Below are 22874 nucleotides of genomic sequence, written 5' to 3'. Positions count from 1 at the left end.
TCGTTCAGTTTGGAACAGGGAAAACTTGACAGGAGTTGCCCTCAGTACCATCTTAGATTGCAAATGACTGAGAGAGTTGTGAAGGCAAAGAACGTTCTCCATCTTGCACTGGTGAGAGAGTAGACTACCTATCTATAATTAATCTATTCACTATTATGTCTACTATGTACTGTGCATTGTGCTGAAAATTTACATAGAGTATCTTTAATTTATAAAGCATGGATGTTTAGAATAATTAAGCATCTTGCTCATGTTTCCCTAGCATGACACTGACAAATCTGGAATTTGAGCCTGGCTATTCTGTCTTTAAAACTCATGGTGAGAATATATGAGGAGAGGTGGATATTTAGAAATGAACAGCAGTTTATGGGAATTTGGGAAAGATGGCTATGGAGTCAATTCTAACAAAGTGGGCAAGAAAGAAAATTCAAGTTGAGAAAACTAAATGTCAGGCACATTTTGCTCACTAACAGAAATGTTAGATCTAGAACAGGAAGTTGAATTTGAAACAAAGAGGTAATTGAGGGATTCTTGAAGGTAAGGATTGGATCACGTTTTGCTCTCCTTTTTCTGGTACTCTTTGGATATTTCATATTCTTGTGGAATGAATCAAAAGGCTATGAGTATTTTATTGGAATATCAGGCATATATTTGAAAAGCTCTGTTTGGAGAAGCTAGATACTAGAAAAAGAATTTTAATGTTTCCCTTCCTTGGGATAAAATATACTCTTATTATTTTTAGAAGTCAGAACATGTTCTTTCATGGTTTGGTTCTCTGAGAAACCTCACAAACCCCAAATGATAAGCTTCACTTATTTCTATATATTCTTCTAATAACATTTATCTTAGCCTACTCTGTTAGGTGCCTTTTTCTTCTCCGTTATACTTTTGCCATCTCCTTGTTTATATTCCTAGTATCTAGCAGAATACTTGCCATATAGTAAATACTAAAAGTATCCAGAATATGTCCTCTACTTTTTAAGCTATTTTCTATATTTCTAGATTATAGTATGGAGGAGGGGTAAGCAATGCAAATATAACTAAAAGAGGAAATGAATGCATTTGCTGAATCCTTCACTTAGAAGGCTCTAGAAAAGAATGAGGTACAGAAGAGGAAGGGAAATTCTGATAGTGCTGCCCAGAAAGGGAACCCCATGAAGAACCACAGATAAGGTGGTGTTGGGAATTATAATATCACAGCACACTGCTTACTTTTACAACCATTTAGAAAGTTGAGATATCTAGCTCAAGTTATTAAGTTAATAGATCTTATGTTAGACCACAAAACAAGTCTTAATAAACTTAAGAAGATTGAAATCATATCAATCATCTTTTCCGACCTCATCATTTTACATTCTTGCAAATCTCTTCAATGCTCAGGTTAATAGAAAATGAATGGAATCTCGTATTTGCTTCCTCCATCTCTTGCAATAAGACACATCATATAGTCTCTAGAAAACTCCATTATACGTTCATAGAAAATGAAAGATAAAAGAGCAAATGACATCTTAGTATTTTTGTGAAATTAGTTTTGATTTATAAAAAGTTTTTAGAGGCCCCAGAAGGAACTCAGACCTCACTGTGAGAACTACTTCTGTAGCAGATATTTAAAATAATTTTCTGGCACTTTTCTATTTTTCGTGGAGGAGGCTGTAGCCAAAATACTTTTTTCTTCCTATATCTGAGTTCTTTTACATAGCTAAATGCATATAAGATTCTTTCTTTGTACTTGAATTTTATTAACTGCACCAAGACATGCTTTGCTATTTTTTGTTCTTTATCAGTTTATCATGACTAAGCTCTGACCTTTTAGACAACAATTGAAGGCCTTCTTTCATGCAAGACAACTATTCCTTTATTTTTAAATGTTATTCCTGCTCTGTTTGTAGTTTTTTCAGGAACACAATTATGTTTATGTCAGACCTTCTCTGTATGTCATAGTTACTTAATCAAGAATTTCTGTTGATCTTTTAAATTTTTTATGGTGATATATTCTGCAAGTCTGTCATCCATAATTGACTTTTCAGGCAACCCATTTCTCCTTGCTTCTAGTGTGTACTCATTTTGGTAATGACAATGTTGTAATCTACAGTTTGATGAGCACTGCTCTCTGTTCTCACTTTTGATGTTATTCTTTTATCTTATTAGTTGTTCTCTGAGCAATATTTTATGGAATCAAGGGATATCTTATTTTCAGTAGTTTTAAGAATGTAGGGTATTATTTGCTTCTAAAATGTCATCTCTTCCTGGAAGAACTTTCTTGGTTTTTTTAGTGTTCTGTCATTTACGATACCTCCTTTTTCTGTTAGTATATAGAAGTAGATATCATGTTGAATCCTTATGCTTATTATTCATATACAAATGGAAGGGGTTTTTAACCACTTTACTGAGGTATTATTGACAGGTAAAACGCTGTATACATTTAATATATACAACTCAATTAGTTTGGATATAAGTATACACCCAGAAAATCACCACCACCATCAAGACCATAAACATATCCATCACCTGCCAAAAATTTCTCCTACTCCCTTTATCCATCATCATCATTACTGTTTCTGTGTGGTAAGAACACTTAACATAAGATTAATCCTTTTAGAACATTTTAAGTGTACAATAGTATTATTATTACCTATGGGCACAATGCTTTATAGTAGCTCTCCAGAGCCTGTTTATCTTGCATAACTGAAGCTTTGTACCCTTTGACCATCACCTCCCCGTACCTGCCTCCCCACAGCCTCTGACAGCCATCATTCTATTCTCTACTTCTAGGAACTTGACTATTCTAGATTCTACATGTAAGTAAGATTATAGTGTTTTTCTGTGTCTGATTATATCACTTAGCATAATGTCCTCCAGGTCTAGCCATGTTATTGCAAATGGTAGTATTCCCTTCCTTTTAAATGTTGGATAATATTTCATTTTCTTCTCTTCCTTATTATCATGACTAATATTATTATTATATTTCACTGTATTGTGTACTTCAACATAAAAAAAGGCTATATACAAGAAGCCCACAGCTAACATTTTCCTCAACAGTGAAAAACTTAAAAAAGGATACCCTGTCTGGCCATTTCTGTTCAATGATTTAGTGTTTATATTTATCTGATCAGCTGACTTGGATTAGCAGGTGGGAGGCTGACTACAAGTTTCTTTCTGTTCTGTACTTTTTTATCTTCAGCCTGCTTCTCATGAATAATAGTTTGAAGAGGGGAAAAAATAGTGTATCTATAGCAGTTCCAATTCTCAACTTTGCAGTGAATTTCGTTGTTTCTCCTATAACTTCTCTCCCATATCCCTACTCCTTATAACTAAATTTAAAAGTTTCTTTACATCTTTCAGAACTTAATTAGTTTTATAAAAATTTTTATCCTGCTAGAGATCAAAGTGAACTGTATTATTTTTTCATATTGATAAGATTGAATACACTGCATGTTTTTGTTTTTGCAGAAATTGTCTAGCAATACTGCATATGTCTTGAGGGCAAGAACTGTGGCTATAGACACTTGAAGTCTACAAATATTGCAATTTTTGAAGCATAGTATTATCCTCAAAATATAATATGTTTCCTAAGTTCATTAGCAATGAGAAAAGTAGCCATTATAACAGGGGTTAGAAAACTACAGCTCATGGGCCAAATCCTGATCATGGCTCTTTTTAATAGATAAAGATTTATTGGTACACAGCAACACATTTATTTACATGTCGTCTATGGCTGCTTTTCTTTTACAATAGCAGAAAATTAGTAATTGTGACAGACCCATGGCCAGCAAAACCTATAGTATCCGCTATTTGTCCCTTAACAGAAAATAATTGCTGACCCCTGATCTATGGGAAGTAAAATGAAAAGTTATTGAAATTACATGAAGATTCTTCTCCTGCTCTACTGAGCTCACAAATTTTGTACATCTAAGAAAGAGGAGAGCTCAAGATTTCAGGAAAACTTTATTAAAAAAGGAAAAACTAGTAGATCATTATAGGCAAAGATTCTAAGCATGCTAGGGGGAGACACATGTATATTGGCATTGAATTTGAAAGAATTTTTGTGTAAAAATATAGCATAAATAAAAATAAGTGAAATGTGCAAATATAGCCAAGGTCAAAATGGAATTGGAGAGCTCTGAAACATCAATCACAAAATAATTTTCTGTACAAAAAACTAGCTAAATAAAAGGCACAACATCTCACATATAGGATGATGTTTCTAAGACTTTCCTTAAGTCTCCAATGTCTTTTTAACAAACAAAAGCAAATCCTATTTCAGATGGAAAACAGTATTTTCCTGAAATAAATAATAGGATTGTTTACAACAAAAAAGGAATTCAGTGGAAATGACAAAATAAGCTTACTGTTTAAGGAAGCAGAACATTTACTTCTGCTCTTTAGAGACCAAGTTTATAATTTATCTTTCTGCATGTAAAAAGCAGAAAAAGATAAAGTAAAATTCACATATACTTTATTACTAGACAGCCATGAACTATATGCATAATTTACAAGAACAAAACAGCAAAATATATTTTTAAATCCCAATATATGGGTATTAGATTTAAGCTTCTAATGTTGAAAACAGAAGCCAACTTCAAGTTCATTCAAGAGGTTTTATTTTTCTAAGTTTTTGAAGTTTATTTAATTTATTTTTTTATACAGCAGGTTCTTATTAGTCATCCATTTTGTACCCATCAGTGTATACCTGTCAATACCAATCTCCCAATTCATCATACACCCACCCCCTGCCACTTTCCCCCCTTGGTGTCCATACGTTTGTTCTCTACATCAGTGTCTCAATTTCTGCCCTGCAAAACGGTTCATCTGTACCATTTTTCTAGGTTCCACATATATGCATTAATATACGATATTTATTTCTCTTTCTGACTTACTTCACTCTGTATGACAGTCTCTAGATCTATCCACGTCTCTACAAATAACCAAATTTTTATGGCTGAGTAATATTCCATTGTATATATGTACCACATCTTCTTTATCCATTCATCTGTTGATGGACACTTAGGTTGCTTCCATGACCTGGCTATCGTAAATAGTGCTGCAATGAACATCGGGGTGCATGTGTCTTTGTGAATTATGGTTTTCTCTGGGTATATGCCTAGTAGTGGGATTGCTGGGTCATATGGTAATTCTATTTTTAGTTTTTTAAGGAACCTCCATACTGCTCTCCATAGTGGCTGTACCAATTTACATTCCCACCAACAGTGCAAGAGGGTTCCCTTTTCTCCACACCCTCTCCAGCATTTGTTGTTTGTAGATTTTCTGATGATGCCCATTCTAACTGGTGTGAGGTGATGCCTCATTGTAGTTTTGATTTGCATTTCTCTTTAATAATTAGTGATGTTGAGCAGCTTTTCATGTGCCTCTTGGCCAACTGCATGTCTTCTTTGGAGAAATTTCTATTTAGGTCTTCTGCCCATTTTGGGATTGGGTTGTTTGTTTTTTTACTTTTGAGTTGCATGAGCTGTTTATATATTTTGGAGATTAATCCTTTGTCCGTTGATTCGTTTGCAAATATTTTCTCCCATTTTGAGGTTTGTCTTTTTGTCTTGTTTATGGTTTCCTTTGTTGTGCAAAAGCTTTTAAGTGTCATTAGGTCCCATTTGTTTATGTTTGTTTTTATTTCCATTACTTTAGGAGGTGGATCAAAAAAGACCTTGCTGTGATTTATGTCAAAGAGTGTTCTTCCTATGTTTTCCTCTAAGAGTTTTATAGTGTCCAGTCTTACATTTAGGTCTCTAATCCATTTTGAGTTTATTTTTGTGTATGGTGTTAGGGAGTGTTCTAATTTCATTCTTTTACATATAGCTGTGCATTTTTCCCAGCACCACTTATTGAAGACACTGTCTTTTCTCCATTGTATATCCTTGCCTCTTTTGTCATAGATTAGTTGACCATAGATGCGTGGGTTTATCTCTGGGCTTTCTATCTTGTTCCATTGATCTATATTTCTGTTTTTGTGCCAGTACCATATTGTTTTGATTACTGTAGCTTTGTAGTATAGTCTGAAGTCAAGGAGTCTGATTCCTCCTGCTCCATTTTTTTCCCTCAAGACCTCTTTGGCTACTTGGGGTCTTTTGTGTCTCCATACAAATTTTAAGATTTTTTGTTCTAGTTCCATAAAACATGCCATTGGTAATTCGAAAGGGATTGCATTGAATCTGTAGAGTGCTTTGGGTAGTATAGTCATTTGCACAATATTGAGTCTTCCAATCCAGGAACATGGTATATCTCTCCATCTGTTGGTATCATCTTTAATTTCTTTCATCAGTGTCTTATAGTTTTCTGCATACAGGGCTTCTGTCTCCCTCGGTAGGTTTATTCCTAGGTATTTTATTCTCTTTGTTGCAATGGTAAATGGGAGTGTTTCCTTAATTTCTATTTCAGATTTTTCATCATTAGTGTATAGGAATGCCAGAGATTTCTGTGCATTAGTTTTGTATCCTGCAACTTTACCAAATTCATTGATTAGCTCTAGTAGTTTTCTGATGGCATCTTTAAGATTCTCTATGTATAGTATCATGTCATCTGCAAACAGTGACAGTTTTAATTCTTCTTTTCCAATTTGGATTCCTTTTATTTCTTTTTCTTCTCTGATTGCTGTGGCTAGAACTTGCAAAAGTATGTTGAATAATCGTGGTGAGAGTGGACATCCTTGTCTTGTTCCTGATCTTAGAGGAAATGCTTTCAGTTGTTCACCATTGTGAATGATGTTTGCTGCGGGTTTGTTGTATATGGCCTTTATTATGTGGAGGTAGGTTCCCTCTATGCCCACTTTATGCAGAGTTTTTATCATAAATGGGTGTTGAATTTTCTCAAAAGCTTTTTCTGCATCTATTGAGATGGTCATATGGTTTTTATTCTTCAATTTGTTAATATGGTGTATCACATTGATTGATTTGCATATATTGAAGAATCCTTGAATCACTAGGTTAAATCCCACTTGATCATGGTGTATGATCCTTTTAATGTGTTATTGGATTCTGTTTGCTAGTATTTTGTTGAGATTTTTGCATCTATATTCATCAGTGATATTGGTCTGTAATTTTCTTTTTCTTATAGTATCTTTGGTTTTGGTATCAGGGTGATGGTCGTCTCATAGAATGAGTTTGGGAGTGTTCCTTCCTCTGCAATTTTTTGGAAGAGTTTGAGAAGGATATGTGTTAGCTCTTCTCTAAATGTTTGATGAAACTGAACTGTGAAGCCATCTAGTCCTGAACTTTTGTTTGTTGGAAGATTTTAACCACAGTTTCAATTTCATTACTTGGGATTGGTCTGTTCATATTTTCTGTTTCTTCCTGGTTCAGTCTTGGAAGGTTATACCTTTTGAAGAATTTGTCCATTTCTTCCAGGTTGTCCATTTTATTGGCATAGAGTTGCTTGTAGTAGTCTCTTAGGATGCTTTGTATTTCTGTGGTGTCTGTTGTAACTTCTCCTTTTTCATTTCTAATTTTATTGATTTCAGTCCTCTCCCTCTTGATGAGTCTGGCTAATGGTTTACCAATTTTGTTTATCTTCTCAAAGAACCAGCTTTTAGTTTTATTGATCCTTGCTATTGTTCTCTTTGTTTCTATTTCATTTATTTCTGATCTGATCTTTATGATTACTTTCGTTCTGCTAACTTTGGGTTTTGTTTGTTCTTCTTTCTCTAGTTCCTTTAGGTGTAAGGTTAGATTGTTTATTTGAGATTTTTCTTGTTTCTTGGGGTGGGCTGTAAACTTCCTTGTTAGAACTGCTTTTGCTGCATCCCATAGGTTTTGGATCATTGTGTTTTCATTGTCACTTGTCTCTAGGTATTTTTTAATTTCCTCTTTGATTTCTTCAGTGATCTCTTGGTTATTTAGTAACGTATTGTTTAGCCTCCCTGTGTTTGTGTTTTTTATGTTTCTTTCCCTGTAATTGATTTCTAATCTCATAGCGTTTTGGTTAGAAAAGATGCTTGATATGATTTCAATTTTCTTAAATTTACTGAGGCTTGATTTGTGACCCAAATTTGTGACCCAAGCCTTGATTTACTGAGGCTTGATTTGTGTTCTGTGCACACTTGAGAAGAAAGTGTAATATGCTGTTTTTGGATGGAATGTCCTATAAATATCAATTAAATCTATGTGGTCTATTGTGTCATTTAAAGCTTTTGTTTCCATATTAATTTTCTGTTTGGATGTTCTGTCCATTGGTGTAAGTGAGGTGTTAAAGTCTCCCACTATTATTGTGTTACTGTCAATTTCCCCTTTTATAGCTGTTAGCAGTTGCCTTATGTATTGTGGTGCTCCTGTGTTGGGTGCATATATATTTATAATTGTTACAGCTTCTTCTTGGATTGATCTTTTGGATTGATTGATCATTATGTACTGTCCTTTCTTGTCTCTTGTAACATTCTTTATTTTAAAGTCTATTTTATCTGATATGAGAATTGCTACTCCAGCTTTCTTTTGATTTCCATTTGCATGGAATATCTTTTTCCATCCCCTCACTTTCAGTCTGTTCGTGTCCCTAGGTCTGAAGTGGGTCTCTTGTAGACAGCATATATATGGGTCTTGTTTTTGTATCCATTCAGCAAGCCTGTGTCTTTTGGTTGGAGCATTTAATCCATTCACGTTTAAGGTAATTATGGATATGTATGTTCCTATTACCATTTTCTTAATTGTTTTGGGTTTGTTTTTGTAGGTCCTTTTCTTCTCTTGTGTTTCCCACTTAGAGAAGTTCCTTTAGCATTTGTTGTAGAGCTGGTTTGGTGGTGCTGGATTCTTTTAGCTTTTGCTTGTCTGTAAAACTTTTGATTTCTCCATCGAATCTGAATGAGATCCTTGCTGGGTAGAGTAATCTTGGTTGTAGGTTCTTCCCTTTCATCACTTTAAGTAGATCATGCCACTCCCTCCTGGCTTGTAGAGTTTCTGTTGAGAAATCAGCTGTTAACCTTATGGGAATTCCCTTGTATGTTATTTCTCATTTTTCCCTTGCTGCTTTCAATAATTTTTCTTTGTCTTTAATTTTTGCCAATTTGATTACTATGTGTCTCGGAGTGTTTCTCCTTGTGTTTATCCTGTATGGGGCTCTCTGTGCTTCCTGGACTTGGGTGGCTATTTCCTTTCCCATCTTAGGGACGTTTTTAACTGTAATCCCTTCAAATATTTTCTCGGGTCCTTTCTCTCTCTCTTCTGCTTCTGCGATCCCTATAATGAGAATGTTGTTGTGTTTAATGTTGTCCCAGCAGTCTCTTAGACTGTCTTCATTTCTTTTCACTCTTTTTTCTTTATTCTGTTCCATGGCAGTGAATTCCACCATTTTGTCTTCCAGGTCACTTATCCATTCTTCTGCCTCAGTTATTCTGCTACTGATTCCCTCTAGTGTAGTTTTCATTTCAGTTATTGTATTGTTCATCTCTGTTTGTTCTTTAATTCTTCCTGATCTTTGTTAAACATTTCTTGCATCTCTTGATCTTTGCCTCCATTCTTTTTCCGAGGTCCTGGATCACCTTCACTATCATTATTCTGAATTCTTTTTCTGGAAGTTTGCCTATCTCCACTTCATTTAGTTGTTTTTCTGGGATTTTATCTTGTTCCTTCATCTAGTACATAGCCCTCGGCCTTTTCATCTATCTTTCTGTGAATGTGGTTTTTGTTCCACAGGCTTCAGGACTGTAGTTCTTCTTGCTTCTGTTGTCTGCCCTCTGGTGGATGAGGCTATCTAAGAGGCTTGTGGAAGTTTCCTGATGGGAGGGACTGGTGGTGGGTAGAGGTGGCTGTTGCTCTGGTGAGCAGAGCTCAGTAATTTAATCTGCTTGTCTGCTGATGGGTGGGGCTGGCTCCTCTCCCTGTTGGTTGTTTGGCCTGAGGCAACCCAACACTGGAGCTTACCCAGGCTCTTTGGTGGGGCTAATGGCAGACTCTGGGAGGGCTCACGCCAAGGAGTACTTCCCAGAACTTCTGCTGCCAGTGTACTTGTCCTCATGGTGAGACAGAGCCATCCCCCATCTCTGCAGGAGACCCTCCAACACTAGCAGGTAGGTCTGGTTCAGTCTCTATGGGGTCACTGCTCCTTCCCCTGGGTCCCTATGTGCACAGTGCTTTGTGTGAGTCCTCCAAGAGTGGACTCTCTGTTTCCCCCAGTCCTGTTAAAGTCCTGCAATCAAATCCCACTAGGCTTCAAAGTCTGATTCTCTAGGAATTCCTTCTCCCATTGCCAGACCGCCAGGTTTGGAAGCCTGACGTGGGGCTCAGAACCTTCACTCCAGTGGGTGGACTTCTGTGGCATAAGTGTTCTCCAGTTTTTGAGTCACCCACCCAGCAATTATGGGATTTGATTTTATTGTGATTGCACCCCTCCTACCATCTCATTGTGGCTTCTCCTTTGTCTTTGGATGTGGGATATCGTTTTTGGTGAGTTCCAGTGTTTTCTTGTCAATGATTGTTCAGCAGTTAGTTGTGATTCCAGTGTTCTCGCAAGAGGGAGTGACAGCACCTCCTTCTACTCCGCCATCTTGAACCAGTCACATTCCAGAGGTTTTAAAAGGCTATCTGTGGGCTTCCCTGGTGGCGCAGTGGTTCAGAGTCCGCCTGCCGATGCAGGGGATGCGGGTTCATGTCCCAGCCTGGGAAGATCCCACATGCCGCGGAGCGGCTGGGCCTGTGAGCCATGGCTGCTGAGCCTGCGCGTCCAGAGCCTGTGCTCCGCAACGGGAGAGGCCACAACAGTGAGAGGCCTGTGTACTGCAAAAACAAACAAACAAAACAAAACAAAGAAAAACAAAAAAGGCTATCTGTGATCAAAACTCTGAAAAGCTTAGACTGCAAATGTATAGTAGAGCATACTTAGCATAACTGACAGTGTTATCACAAGTTGAAAAAATATTAAATTGAATATACAAAAATAACAACAATTTGCCTATGTGTTAGGATACATTATTCTGTTGTACACTACAGAAGTCCAACTCAAACCATTTTAAACACCAAAAAAAACCAAAGGAATTCACTGACATATAAATAAAATAATCCAAGGTACTGTTCAAAGTAATATGAAAATACTAGAATTCAGGTGACATCATCAGAATTTAGATTTTCCTCAAACATGTCTCTTCTCTGTGCTAGATTTATTTTGCCCCCCATAGGGGATCCTGGGTACTATATGCTTATATGGCCTCCTTGCTCCACAGTATAAGAAAGCGAGCTTCTCATTCTCAAGAGTTCCAGAAAAGGTCCCTGCATTACTATAATCCTATCAAATTCCTAGAATTTAAACAGTTAAAATTCTCAGTGCTGGCTAAAGCCTAACAAATTGCATTGTGTATGGGAATGGAAATTAGCAGAACCATTGCAAAGAGTGATTTGTCAGTATCTGAGAGGGAGGCAGGATATTATGAGGAACATGAGTAAACTTTCTGAAGTCAAATAGCATCTCTAAACTTAAGAAACTTTGGCCAAAATATCCAATTTCTGGAATATAATCTTAGGAAATAATCAGAATAAAAATATTTTATTCATCAAAAAGTTAATCAAAACCTTATTTATCATTAGATGAAAGAGCTTCAAGGGTGCTATTATAATACTGTTTTCCAGAGTTATACATATAAAAGGTTATAGCCATCTAAAAATATCCAAAATTTTTTTTAACTTCATAAAGAATAAATGATCATCTAAAATATAAATATTAATATACTTTAAATACAATCCTTATAATTTCAAAAATTGGAAAAATATTGGAAAAATTGGAAAATATTCAATAATATGAAAACTTTAAATTGAGGCACATGCTTTCAAAAAATATCAATACCATCATAGCACTAAATATTATTTATTCTAATTTTTACTTTGCTGTTTATCTAAATATATAGATATAGGTATCTTTTTGTTGTCTTTTTATCTAATTCTGTAGTGTTATTTCTTTTATTACTCTCCTTCCTGCTTGTGAATTTCTTCTTCTCCTTTCCTATTTTTTCTGTATTTTTTTATACTATGCAGTTCATCAAATAGAAATTATTTTCTATTCAGCAGTAGATTATATTCTGAGGATTTTTTTTCCTTTTAGATTACTGAGTGCTTTGTCCAATATCTTTCCTCATACCCATGGCACTTTTTGCTCATGGGCCCTATGTTGTTTTGTGTTGCTTTTCTTCTTACTCATCATCAGTCGAGACTCAGTGTTTGCCAACAGAAAGAATGGAGAAATTTTTCTTGATCTCAGTCTACATTTGTATGCTGGTCCTTTTTCAGATCTACAACTGAACTACCCAGGGGTCCATCCTATCACTTAGCAATTGCCACTTCAAACCAAGAAGTTTTTCTGTTTTTTGTTTTATTGTTATTTTTTTTAATTTGAAGACTCTGCATGTGTGCAGCAATCATTTCCATGAGAGCTGAAAAGAACAGTGTAGAGGGGGCACCATCATCACCAAACAGTTGTTGAGGAATAGAAAGAAATACTTTGTGTTCCTGAGTTAGAAATTGACTCCCAACCATGTGCATTTTTTCCAGGCAATCTCTGTACATTAATCTGTTTTTGCTATGAAACAAACAACCTCAGTATCTCAGTGGTTTAAAGTAACATGTAATTTGCTTACTTCTTGGTTCATTGGTCAGCTGGGTGGTGCTGCTTCAGGTCTGTTCCATGTGTCTCCCACCATCCTTGTTTCTAGGACATGTCTCTCTCATGGGGACTGATAGAAGTGTAAAAGGAACAAGTAGAAACAGTATACTTCATAATATCTTGGTTTAAAAGTGGTACACTGTCATAACTGTCCACATTTCATTGGCCAAGGCACGTTACATGGTCAAGTTCAAAATAAATGGAGCAGAAAAAGATACTTTGCCCATTCTAGTGAGAGCAACCTACTGCAAAGTCAAATAGGAACATGCATCAATTAATTCTATTATAGAGAGGGAGTGAAGAATTGGTAATCAATTGGCAACACCTACCACATTCTGTTTCATGAAGCAAACCCAAGCTTCATCTTGTGTTGTAGCATAAGCAGATTTTATTGTTAACAAATCTAATCTGCTTTATAATGTATGTCAATTTCTTTCAGATTCTCTCATTAAATCATCTGTCAATCTGGGCTTTTTGTGCTGCAAGTTTTTATCTTACTCTTTGTGTCCAGTGGTATGTTATGAATGAGATCTTGTTGGAGCTTGTTAGAAAGTCATAAGGTTGAACTGATGACCTGCATTCTGTTTTGTTTTTTAAAACTGGAGTTGAACTAGACTTCTGTTTGAGAAGGATACAAAAACAGTTTTCAAGTTATATGTGGAAATATATAACTTTTAATCCTATAGATAGTACAAAGCAACTTTGTAAACTGGGATAAGCCTAGATTCTCTCTTAGCTTCAGTAGTTTCATCTGTAAAGAAAGAAAATGAGTTATTGAAGTTAAAACTTGTGTAATGGCATATTCTTCAGTAATGTAGTAAACAAAATATTTTCCAATAAATTGTTAATCATGTGCTACCAAACAAATGAACAAAAAACACTTTCTTATCTGTAAATTATATCTTTGGAAAAAATCTCATATTTTTTCAATTACTCTAGTTATTAAAATGCATTAAAATTAAAATTCTAATTAAAATTAAAATTCTAATATTATTTCTGATTTATTTCCTCTGGGAAGAGGCTGAAGGGAACCTTATAGAGTATGGAAATATTCTATGTCTTGATAGAAATGTGGGTTACATCAGTGTATGCATTTGTCAAAACTTTTAAAAAAGTATACAATTAAAATTTGAACATTTCACTATATGTAAATTTTGTTATAAAAAAACTGCAAACAGTTTTTTAATTAGTGTTTGTTTTTAACAATGGCATGGGTTATCAATTCTCAAACTACTTTTTGTATATCATATAGGTTTGAGCAAATAAGTAAACCCATTAAAAATAAGAGGAGTCAGGGCTTCCTTGGCGGCGCAGTGGTTGAGAGTCCGCCTGCCGATGCAGGGGACACGGGTTTGTTCCCCGGTCCGGGAGGATCCCACATGCCACGGAGCGGCTGGGCCCGTGAGCCATGGCCGCTGAGCCTGTGCGTCCGAAGCCTGTGCTCCACAACGGGAGAGGCCACAACAGTGAGAGGCCTGCGTACCGCAAAAAAAAAAAAAGAGGAATCAGGGAGAACATTATTGAAGAATTTTCCTCAGCTTGTCCACTGAGAGGGTATAAAACAGTGACATACCAATAACAGTGGGCTTATTCAGAACCCAGATCTTGGTTTCCAACAGTCATTTTCCAATAAAGGGAAACAGGGCTCTTGGAAAATAGACTCAATCTAAGTACAGGAAAAGTGAATCTTTCCTGGAACACTTTATTATGCCATAAGTGAATACAATGTCTAAATAATGATGAGAACATATGAAAAGTATATAAATGCTAGCTTTAAGGCATTTAAATTGGACAATCTAGGATATTTTGAACATCAAAATATGTAAATAGCAGTAAGGAACTAAAACCCATTGAATAAAACAAGAATCCATGAAGCCATGCAGACAGGAAGGAAGGAAGGAAGGAAGGGTCGTTCCTTGAAGTAGACTGTTCACAAATAACAGAGGAAGTGATGGGCTAGAGGCAAAAGAATATTTGGCAAGGCGGGAAACCTCGAGAAGCTCATTGAGGCTTCCAGGGTAGACTGTGAAGTCTGACTGGATGAAATGAAGGTAAAGAAGTAGGTAGTAGCCTAAAGGGTCCTACAGGCTGAGTTAAGGGTCTTGGATTTTTTTTCCTTTAAGAGTCATGGAGACCCACTCAAGTACTTTAGGCAGTACATTGGCATGATCAGATCTGTACTTTAGAATGATCATATTCATGTCAACGTGAAGCACAGAAGATTCGCAAAGAAGCTACTGCAGGAATATTGCTGAGAGACGATAATGGCCCAAGTTGAACTAGTGGCAGTGTGAATGGGTAGATGGGGACAGATTTATGGCTGTTAGGCAGCTGGAATTTACAGGACTTGGCATCTGACTAGATGAAGGGTAGAGGGAAAGGTGTTCTGGTTTTCTGGTTTGGACAGCTGGATGGACAGAGAGTACTACTCAAAAGGTAGAAAACACAGAAAAAGGAGTGAGTTTCTTAATCTGTGTGTTTCTTTATCTGTGAAGCTGGCATTATTTTAATTATCGTGTAGGGTTGCCTATACTAGACTAAGAACTAAATCCCTGGCACAGAGATGTTCAATAAACAGCAGCAATTATTTTTATGTACAAAGTTGCATAGAAGCAGTTAGCCATTGGCAGCGGGAGACAAAGTGGTTACCAAGCATGTCAGAGAAGGCATTGTAGGGCTATTGAGCTGGGCTTCAAATGATGAGTAACAAATCACAAGGGCATAAATGGAGGGATGGGTGATGGGAAACCAAGAAGAATGTTCTTCCTCTGTGATCCCATAGCACCTGGGCATCCTTTTCTCTTTTCCTGTGAGATCTTTGGGGCCAGGGTCTGTGGACTTACTCATTGTTGTATCTGTACCTAACACAGTACCTGCCACAGAATAATGACATGGAATAATCATTTGTTGAATGCCTGAATGAATCAAAGAATGAATAAATGGACAAATGAAAGCAAAACTAAATAAAAGGCAGCTTGAAGTATTACAAGAGAAGGAATTTAGAGGTTTATCACACACATCCACTTGCCTTTGTCCTCTAGGTCAAAAAACATTGTCCTTTCAATTCTCCGAAAGCACTACACTCACTCCAACTCCAGGGCCTTTGCACCTGCCTGAAATACTCTTTCCCCTTCTACCCAGAGTTAATGCCCCTTATCCTTCACATTTCAGGTCAGTCATCCTTTCAGCAGGGAAGGATTCTTGCCCATACAAAGTCAGTCCCTCTACCATTTTACCCTCCTAGCACCAGGCATCTGTACTGTATCATTCTCACTTAAAAGTAGCTCTATATTTATGTCTATGACCGTTCCTTTAGTAACTGTTTCCTTCAGTAGACAGTAAACTCCAAAGGACAGAATCATGTCTGTTTTTTATTCACCATTGGATTCCCAGTGCCTAAAGTACAGTGCCTGACACATAAAATAAAATTTGTTAAATAGATACATGAATTAAAAATGGTCTCATCAGCAGTTAGCTGGTTCATTTCAGCACTCTGTATACAGTAGGGCTCAGTAAGTAAGAGTTGTTTGTTAAGTGAAAGATTAGAACTGATTTTCTTTCCCAAATTTGTAAACGGTTGTTAACTAGTATGCTTGAAGTAAATATATTCATTCCTACAAATTAAAAAACAATAGAAATGATGGAATTAGAAAATCAATGAATGCTAAAATGATTGAGTATAATTTTGCTAAGAAAAATGGTATTTACATAGTTTCAAAGTATCTCCTCACAAAGTACTTAATAATTATGAAGGGGAAAAGGAAATATAGTGACTTCATAGTAGATAAACTTTGCAGATAACCTTTAACCATATGATTAAATTAATATCACATGCCTTTTACATGATGCCTTGAGTAGGACACAATATCCCTTCTGTGATATTCCCGACAAAAATGTAATAGCTGAAACTGATCATAAACATCAGACAAATTCATGTTGAGGTATTTCACAAGATAGTGACATATATATGTTTGTATACACACACACATGCATACACACTGTGTATTAGAGAATTATGTAAAATGTTAAATATCCTGATCTTGATAATTATTCAATCATTATGTAAGGGAATGTTTTTATTCTTAAGGCATAAAAGTGGAAGGATTTAGTGGTAAAAGGACATGTGGATATACAGCAAGGTCCTACTGTATAGCACAGGGAACTATATTCAATATCCTGTGATAAACCATAATGGAAAAGAATGTAAAAGAATGTATGAATATGTATAACTGAGTCACTTCACTATATAGCAGAAATTAACACATCATTGTAAATCAACTATATTTCAATAAAAAAAGGACATGTTTCCAATTTACCACACACAAATACACACTATTCTGTTCTCCACCTTAGGCAACACTCATGGCTTAAGGAGTTTGAAGTAGGAGCAGGAATACAATCTATACTTTCATTCCTCCTTTTCTCTGCAACTGGCAAGGAACGGTCAGAGAAAGGGAGGGGATGGTGTTTGGCTAATAGTTGAGTGTGGCAGGGTTCATTGTACAGCCTCTTAACAAATCCTAAAAAGTAGTTATGTCTCCAGTTGTTTGTTGGTCTCTTTAGAAAGCCTCTGTTTTCAGCTGGGGCCCCACCTGTCTATTAAGAAGGAACAAGAAATATCCCATTTATTATTCTATGATATCAGCTTACATCCCTAACATTCAAAGTCTGGGTGAAGTAATTACACGCTTATATAGTGTGTGTAAAATACAAGCTTGAACTCACTATATACACTGACCCTAACCTAAACATCATTCCACATTCATATATATATATATATACACACACACATATATGAATATGTATGTATACATATATATGTATATTTTAAAATAAAGCCTATATATATATATGGGCTTTATTTTTAAATATACAGCCCAGGTCTGATATTTGAGTCAATTAACTCTGCTACTAGAAATCTTTATTTATAAAGCAAAGTTTGTGCTGCTCCATAGACGTTACATTTCCCAGATACTCTCATGGTCCTTAGAGAGCCACTGGCAAAAACTATTACCAAGCAGAAAGAAAGCTAAAGAAGTCACTGAAGTGTGGTGTCAGAGAGCTCTAAATAAGGAAAACAAAGATTTATAGAGTAACTATGAAAAGAGAACATGTGGGTGTGAAGAATAAAATTGGCTCTGGACGTTTCACTACAAATATATTGCCATCAATTTTTCTGGAGAGGAGGTAGAAGATTGCCTGATGACATTAAAATGCAGTGCAGATTGAAAGCAGCAAACATGCAGGAGACCAAAATAACCCCCAAATAAAACTACCTCATTCATAATATTTATATCTATATAGCCGTGAACCAGCAATCTACTTGCCAACTGCATTTTCCTTTCGTAACCAGATGATGTGTGTCATATAGACATCAAATTCTACCCAGAGTTAGGATATGTGACTTTACAATCAAACACTTAATATTTGGAGCAGAAAAGGTTATGTTTGTTTTATGTACAAAGAAAATAATGTTTCTCTGAAACAGTCATGCACTCATTCAGTATGTAACATACAACGGCCGCTATGAAGAGAAAATATACTAAACAAATAATCATGAGGCCAAACAAAGTTATCTGCTTTGGATTCTACTACTCATAGTCCCAAGATTGTAAACAACTTTTTTGTCTTAGTATACTTATTTGTAAAATAAGATAATTTTCAGGGTCATTTTTGTCATTTCTAACAATTGTGAAATTCTGATTTCAAATACTGGTAGAAAATATCTTTTAGAGCCTCTTATTCCAGAGAGAAAAATAGTCAATTTTAAATTCTTTAGGTCTTATGAACCCACTGCAGCTTTTTTTTAAATTAGCCTACTACAACAAAGAACCTGATTTGTTCAAAATTAAGAATATGCAAGGTCCTCAACTAAGGCAGGCACCTTGAAAGATGATGCTTGCCATTCTTAAAACCTTACCTTGCCTTGTTTCTAGAGCAATAACTGGGGGCAAGTCTCAGCATGGCCTAACTAAGGAAATACCATATCTGGGGCAGGGGTTGGGTAACTTTTTTTTACCTTGTTCCGTCTGTTGAAAAGGTCTATAAGAAATTATATAACAATAAGAACATCTACAGGTCAAATATTTTTTTCTAAATACAATTCTCCACTAAAAGGAACCCTAGGCTCCTTAGAAGAAAAGACTGATTTTAGGGCTGAGAAAGGGAAGGTACATGAGACTGGAATATTTTGTCATGCTAGAAAATAAGAAAATTCTCTAAGAATGATGGGACATGTCAAAAGGACACAGGGATTATCTTGAGGGACTCATACTGGTCACTCTAGGAACATCAAAAAATAATAACAATAGATTTTAACTCATTCAAGAAACAATGGTCCATAAGTCCATACTGACTTACATGCATGCATGGATGTGTTTCTTTTACTGAGGTTGAATGCCAAATAAAAAGTATAGAAAAAGTTGATGCTGTGAGAAAATAATCAGTGGATACTTAAACGAGAGGGTAAAAGTTAAATGAAGGATAGAATAATTGCATAAAATCAAAGTATATATCTCTCCCACATTACCTAAGAACAAAGGAGGAAAGTGGAATTTTATAGTGGAGAAACGCTTATAGGCAGATGCCACCTTAACCACATGATCAAATTTACTATTAGTAAATTAAATTTAAATTTAATTTAAATTTAGTAAATTAACTAAATTTACTCCAGTTAATTTACTGGAGCAAATTAACACCATGCATTTCCTGATATAATGTCATGAGAAATATTCCACCCCTCTTGTCATATTCATGTCCCATATACATAATCTAAGTTTAATCATGAAACATTAGAAAAATCCAGATTGAAGGACATTCTACAAAATAATTGCCCTCTACTTTTCACAAAAGTCAAATTCAAAAATGACAAAGCCTGTGGAACTCTTTCACAGTAATGGAGACTAAGGAGAAAGGATACTAAAGGCAGTGTGTGTTCTTGTATTAGATCCTGGACTGGAAGATATAACAGCTATATATGAAAAACATTATTGAGACCACATTGTGGAGATGGAATCTGCATATGGTGTCAATTTAATAGCAGAATCATATTACTGTCAATTTTTATTTTGATAGTTGTGAAATCGCTATTAAGAGAATGTCCTTGTTCTTAAGAAATAAACACTTAATGCACCCACTTTAATGTAAATGTTTTATCTCCAACTTAGATAATTCAGACAAAATTTCACACACACATGGAGAGAGAAAAAAAATGCAGTGAGAGCAAAATATAAACAATTGGTGAATCTGAGTAAAAGGCAAATAACAGAGCTTTGTACTATCCTTGCAACTTTTTCTTAATTTTTAAAACTATGTAATTTTTAAAATACAAAAAATATCAACAATGCAGGAACAGAGAGATGATATAGTTTACTACAATGGAAAATAGTGAAACACTCCCCTAGTCTTTACAGTTGTCTCAGTTCTCAATCTTAGAGCCAATCAAAGTGGTGGCTGTGTTCTCTTGAGGAAAAATCCTACAACACCCAGCAAGTTTAGGCAATACTGATCACTTTCACATTTCCCCAGAGAGACCTATGGCAATTTACCAGAATAACTGTCTCTGTGGAAAGGAGAATGATCAGATTATTCAATGGCTATTGCTTACAAGAAATAAGGTGATATATATGTATACGTACATATATGTCTGTATGTATATTTAAAAGGAAGAGAATGGGTCATGGTGTACTGGTAGGCTAGCTTTCTGGGGGAAAAAAATTCCTAATTTATAGTGTTTGCTGATTTTTGAGGCATAAACCTCCCACCATGGCTAATTTCAAGCCACTAACAGTTAATAACTGGCTTATAAATTTAAAAAAAAATTTTCTAATTTTTAACTTCTCAAATATTTTTATTGTTGAGGTATAATTGACATAAACCATTATATTAGTTTCAGGTGTATGACATACGGATTTGATATTTGTATAAGCTTCAAAATGATCCCTGCAATAAATCTAGTTGACATTTGTCCCCATACATAGTTACAATTATTTTTCTTGTGATAAAGACACTTTTAAATTAATTTTTATTGAAGTAGAGTTGGTTTACAGTGTTGTGTTAGTTTCTGCTATACAGCAAAGTGAATCAGTTATACATATATCCACTCTTTTTTAGATTCTATTCCCATTATAGGTCATTACAGAGTATTGAGTAGAGTTCCCTGTGCTATACAGTAGGTTCTTATTAGTTATCTATTTTATATATAGTAGTATGTATATGTCAATCCCAATCTCCCAATTTATCCCTCCCCCACTTCCCCTTTGGTAACCATAAGTTTGTTTTCTACATTTGTGACTCAACTGCTGTTTTGTCAATAGGTTCATATTTTTAGATTACACATATAAGCTATATCATATGATACTTGTCTTTCTCTGACCAAATTCACTCAGTATGGCAATCTTTAGGTCCATCCATGTCACTGCAAATGGCATTATTTCATTCTTTTTTTATGGCTGAGTAATATTCCATTGCATATATGTACTATATCTTTATCCATTTCTCTGTCGATGGACATTTAGGTTGCTTCCATGTCCTGGCTATTGTAAATAGAGCTGCAGTGGACATTGGGGTACATGTATCTTTTTGAATTATGTTTTTCTCCATATATATACTGAGGAGTGGGATTGCTGGATCATATGGAGCTCTATTTTTAGTTTTTTAAGGAACCTCCATACTGTTTTCCATAGTGGCTGCACCAATTTACATTCCCACCAACAGTGTAGGAGGGTTCCCTTTTCTCCACACCCTCTCCAGCTTTTATTGTCTAGATTTTTTGTTGATGGCCATTCTGACCAGTGTGAGGATTTACCTCATTATAGTTTCGATTTGCATTTCTATAATAATTAGTGATGCTGAGCATCTTTTCATGTGCTTTTTGGCCATCTGCATGTCTTCTTTGGAGAAATGTCTATTTAGATCGTTCACCCATTTTTTGACTGGATTGTTTGTTTTTTTGATATTGAGCTGCATGAGCTGTTTGAATATTTTAGAGATTAATCCCTTGTCGGTCACTTCATTTGCAAATATTTTCTCCCATTTATGGGTTGTCTTTTCCTTCTGTTTATGTTTTCCTTTGCTATGCGGAAGCTTTTAAGTTTAATTAGGTCCCAATCTAAGAACATGGTACATCTCTCCATCTGTTTGTGTCATCTTTGGTTTCTTTCATCAGTATCTTATAGTTTTCTGGTACGGGTCTTTTGCCTCCTTTGGTAGGTTTATTCCTAGGTATTTTATTCTTTTTGATGTAATGGTAATTGGGATTGTTTCCTTAATTTCTTTCTCATCTTTCATTATTAGTGTATAGGAATGCAGGAGAATTCTGTGTATTAATTTTGTATCCTGCAACTTTACCAAATTCATGAGCTCTAGTAGTTTTTTGGCAGCATCTTTAGGATTTTCTATGTGTAGTATCACGTCATCTGCAAATAGTGACAGTTTTACTTCGTTTCCAATTTGGATTCCTTTTATTTCTTTTTCTTCTCTGTCGTGGCTAGGACTTCCAAAATTATGTTGAATAAAAGTGGAGAGCGTGGACATCCTTGCCTTGTTCCTGATCTTAGAGAAATGCTTTCAGTTTTTCACCATTGAGAATGATATTTGTTGTGAGTTTGTCATATATGGTCTTTATTATGTTGAGGTATGTTCCCTCTATGCCCACCTTCTGGAGAGTTTTTTTAATCATAAATGGGTGTTGAATTTTGTCCAAACCTTTTTTCTGCATCTGGATAAAGACTTTTAAGATCTACTCCCTTAGCAATATTTGAATATGCAATACAGTATATTATATTAACTACAGTTGATCCTTGAAGAACACAGTTTTGAACTATGTAGGTGCACTTATCCATGGTTTTTTTCAGTAGTAAATTTGACAGTACTATGCCATCTGTGGTTGGTTGAATCAAAAAATTCAGAGTTGCAGATATGAGAAACTGCAGATATGAAGAGCTGACTATAAATTATATGTGGATTTTCAACTTCATGTGGTTTTGGCACCTGTAACCCCTGCATTATTCAAGAATCAACTGTATAGTCAGCATGCTATGCATTACATCCCCATGATTTATTTATTTCATAACTGGAAGTTTGTACAATTTGACCCCCTTCCCCTATTTTACTTAACCCCCATGCCCCCACCTCTGTATCTGTGAGGTTGTTGGTTCTTTTAGATTCCATATGTGAGATCATAAGATATTTCTATGTCTTTGTCTGACTTATTTCACTTGGCATAACACTCTCAAGGTCTATCCATGTTGTCACAAACGGCAAGATTTCCTTCTTTGTTATGAGTGAAT

The 22874-nt window shown here is 35.5% G+C and overlaps 1 protein-coding gene across 2 annotated transcripts in view; it reads right to left on the bottom strand.

The window, feature by feature from the left end:
- Positions 1 to 13260: 13260 nt before the first annotated feature.
- The window catches only part of TMTC2 (transmembrane O-mannosyltransferase targeting cadherins 2), an 862038-nt gene continuing 852424 nt past the window's right edge, over positions 13261 to 22874 (bottom strand). The window contains exon 14 of one of the 2 annotated variants that reach the window (XR_010932514.1): positions 13261 to 13336. The gene's annotated coding sequence lies outside the window, so the exon portion shown is untranslated. Of the gene's footprint in view, positions 13337 to 14044; positions 14061 to 22874 lie in introns of those variants that run through there. The other variant, XR_010932515.1, reaches the window with a different exon arrangement.

This window comes from Pseudorca crassidens, chromosome 11, assembly GCF_039906515.1.
Source record: "Pseudorca crassidens isolate mPseCra1 chromosome 11, mPseCra1.hap1, whole genome shotgun sequence".
NCBI lineage: Eukaryota > Metazoa > Chordata > Mammalia > Artiodactyla > Delphinidae > Pseudorca > Pseudorca crassidens.
This window is presented reverse-complemented; position numbering and strand designations above follow the sequence as displayed.